The following is a 4,430-nucleotide window of genomic DNA, read 5'->3' as shown; positions in this document are numbered from 1 at the left end:
ATTAATTAAAGTAATTACTACCAAACCAAATAAAACATTCTAAAATTAATAAATCATGTCTTACAAACCAAAAATTAAACACACCATAATTAAATAGGACAAGATATAATGTGTTCATACAAACCAAAAATAAAATTAAGAAATTATTCAAGTACATCATTAATCATCGTAATAATTCCTCTGATCAATCGCTCCACTCCCTCCATTATTATTTGCTGGAATGTTACCCAACGACAGAAATCCCTCAAAAATATTATTAATTTGTGTTGGAGAAGACATCGTTTGAAATTGGATTTCATCTTCAACTACACCACCACTAGTCGCAGGAGGAGCCATAGCTGATTGAGGTTGATTTAAATCTGGCCTGATCAAGCCAGCTGTTGGCATAGTTGGTCGGTATGGAGTTTCATCTGGTTGAGGTTGAGGAAGTTGATGTGAATATAATAAATTATTATCAAGAATATAATTATATAAACCAAAATAAAATTTTAAAAAGCATTATATATAAAATTTGACATACTTTATATGTCAATTAGGTGAGCATTTGCAAAAAATATAATAAATTATTATCAAGACTATAATTATATAAACCAAAATAAAATTTTAAATGATGTTTAATGAAATTTTTCATAAAATAATTCCTTATATATAAACAAAAATAGAGACTGTTAAAGTATATAAATTTTTTGTACGAACTCAACTACAACTCTTTTTAATAACTAACAACAAATATTAATATCATCAATTTTAATAATGTTTTTTTTTTTTAAAAATAGTTATATTAAAATCAATAAGTTTTACATGTGTTTCAAATTTTTATTTATCATATATTATATAAACAACATAATTTCTATAATAACATTTCGAATGACGAACTTTTTTATATATTTTAAAAATAATATAAATATATTTATAATATCACATATTTTATTAATCTATATATTTAAAATGTATAAAATACTAACTTGATGTCAGGTAGTGTTTGACTTGAAGCTTTCACATAGTTGAGAACTCTTCGAAGTAAACACTATATCACCATTGTCAAAATAAAAATTCAATAATATTCATTAAATAAATAACTTCAAATCAAAAATAAAATTAAAAAAACTAAATATATAATATAAACTTACCAAAATTCAAGACAGTAAAGAACAACCTTGGAGAAATAATTTTTGTAGAGAGAAGGTGGAGAGAAAATTTAGAAAGAAAGTTTAGAGAGAAGCTAGAAGTGAAAAATGATAAGAGGAGTGGAGTGATATTTATAGAAAATTATTGATCTTTTGTGGCGGCTTTAACGGTCAGAAAATAAGGAATTTGTGGCGGCCTGGGCGGCCACAAATTGCAACGGATCAACGGACATTTGTGGCGGCCTTTGCCCTCACAAAGTGCAACAGACCAATGATTTTGTGGCGGCCTGGGCGGCCACAAATGGCTTGCCTTTGTGGCGGCCTTTACCCTTACAAATGGTTGATTTTGTGGCTGAAAAAGCCCTCGCAAATGATTCCAATTTCAGCTGAATTTTGTGACGGCCTAAGCCCTCACAAAATGACAACGTTGTCATTTTGTGAGGGCTTAGGCAACCACAAAATCCAGCTAAAATTATAGTCTTTTGTGAGGGTTTTTTCAGCCACAAATAAAAACAAATTTGAATTTTTGTATTTATGAGGGCTTTTTCGGCCACTAATTTGTGAGGATTTTTTTCGGTCATAAAATGAGTGTTTTCTTGTAGTGTTTAAACATGTGATAGGAGATTTATATTTTGACGTATAATCGGTGTGATACATACGGTATTGGGTGTGCACGACGTCCCTACTTACTCGTAAAATATTTTCAATTTTTTTTTATCTTTTTAAAGATAGGAGAAGTTTCAAAGAAAAACCTAAACAATTATACGAATATTTTTAAGTATGTAAATTTCAAAATATCAACAAAAAAATATTTATCGATCTCAATAGAAGAAAAATTTATTATCATATAATAAAAAGTATATCTAAAGAGATTAGAATTAACGAGTCATTCAACACACTTACTTTCCTTTTGTCAAGTATGTTAGATATGGATATTCGCAATGAGAGTAAAATATTATTAATATACCTAATCAAACTAGGAATCATCCCAACTAACTTACAATTTCAAGTGAGACTATGTAAACCAAAATTTTGTAGTCACTTTTCAAAATAAGATGGGAGAACCTCTGCCTCTGAGCTATAATCAAACTAAGGTATAAATATAACACATGTCTCCATGTAGAGCGTCACACGAGCAAATCTTCTCAATGTATCCATTTATCCGCCTCCCAGCATAGTTGTGAAAAAGTCCTTCACATCTCGAAATATGACCATTCTCCTCGGAAGCTCAATCACTATTAAACTTGATTCATCCTTCATGAGGTTTATACCATCCAATGTGGACAATTTCTTGATGGTACAGTTGTCGATGAAGCGTTTTAGTGGAGCAATCCTCAATCTCTCGAACAAAGATCTAGATAGCCCCGATTGAATTGTGCGACCGCTAAAAGTCTACCTAAATATGGTATTGTTTCTCCACGTTCATAAAAACCAGTAGATAGTCGTGAAAGTAGATTTCGACCTCTTATTGTTGTTTGACCCTAATGATTGTTGAAGTTGTTAGCAATCGAGTCCATAAAATTTAAAGAGAAACCAAATTAGATGATACAATGTAGAGTCATACATGAATTGCATACACACAATGACGCAAAACATGAAGGGTTTTCTCATTAAATCTCCCAAACAAGTAATAAACGAGAGAGATCCTCGCAATGATCCCTTTTAACATTTTTTTTAACTATACTTTTTATGTTTTTTTTATCCATTCTTATTGGTCTATTGGAATAAAACATGTTATCTTCGCATCTATTTTTACTTTATATGTTTAATTTTATATTTTTTTTATCTTATTGTTTTTTAACGCATTGTCACACTCTAAGAAAAGATTTACACTAAAGAAATATATGATAGAGTGATTGGATGTGTCACCAAACATTGAATACAATATGACTCATTTATCTCAAACTCTCTAAATTTGTCACACTATTGGTGTATAAAAATGGATTAAATAAAAATATTACTTTGGTTTTAAATATAAGAAAATAAAATAAATTTATATTTTATGGAATAAAAAATATTTAAATTTTAATAAATTTTCTCATATTTAATAATCATATTATTAAACTATTCTTATTGAATTTACATTTTAAATTTCTTACTAATGTATCGATAAACACTCGTACCCGTACGTCCATGTAATATACATTTATTAGAGGCACATTAACGGAAGATTAAATAATTTTAAAAGAGGGTTAGAAATTAATGCTAAGCTATATACTAAAAATAATTTTGTTTATTTATTTTCTTAGTGATGATTACAGTCATACCTTCTTTGGTATAATTTTCTCTTATGTATTTTTTATAAATATAAAACATGGAAAAAAAATATATTTCAACAAACTAATCAATTACTCACCATAATAGATAAATCTAAATCGTATTAGAAATTAATGAGTCGTTCTCTAAAATATCTGATGAAATTGGACCTAATACCTAATATATTTGGGCCATAATAGCCTACTTTGTTTTTAATGTGTTAATGTGTATAAATTCTATTATGTTTTTTGTGTGTGTTATTTTGATTGCAATTTATGAATTATTTGTGTATTTTATATGGTTTCCTGCACTTGTCAATAATGTAATAGTATTATATAATTCATTCCCTAAAAAACACGAAATTGTTAGTAGTAATTTGGGAATTAAAAATGGTAAATTTTGTGTTGTTTTTAGAAAACTGTGAGTAAGATATCCGCAACAAATTCGAATCATCGATTTGTTTCGTAAAAAGATATCACTCATTTGTGGTAAGTAGTTTGTTTTCATGGATTTTTTAAAAAGAATTTTAGGTTTATCGTAGTTATTATGGAGTATAGATGATTGTGTGTAATTTAGACCATCCATAACAAAGCATATCTATTTTGGTGCTTAAATGGATCTAATATACACACATCACTTATTTAATAATTTTTAATTTGAATATTTGATAAGCATTTAATTTCTCCAATTAAACACTACAAAAAAATATCGAATGAACCTCATTAATAATTTTATATAATTACATTTCAAAAATATTCATTTATTTTAATATAATTTATAGTATAATGCTGCAAAAAAAAGAATAATTGATACTTCCATAGCCACATTTCTATATGGATTATATTTTTTTTTTTCTGCACAATAGAATACCTATTAAGTTTGATGTTTACAAGCTAGAAAAGTGGCATCAAATTTTGATCATTGTTATAAATAAAAATTAAATTAATTTTGATTTATTTAATATTAGTATTATTAATATATTCTTATTATAATAAAAATTATTTAATAAAAGTAATTGAATATTTGACACTGAATTTTTTTTAATAA

This window comes from Cicer arietinum, chromosome 3 (genome assembly GCF_000331145.2).
Source record: "Cicer arietinum cultivar CDC Frontier isolate Library 1 chromosome 3, Cicar.CDCFrontier_v2.0, whole genome shotgun sequence".
In the NCBI taxonomy this organism is placed as follows: Eukaryota; Viridiplantae; Streptophyta; class Magnoliopsida; order Fabales; family Fabaceae; genus Cicer; species Cicer arietinum.
Note: the sequence above shows the minus strand (reverse complement) of the source record.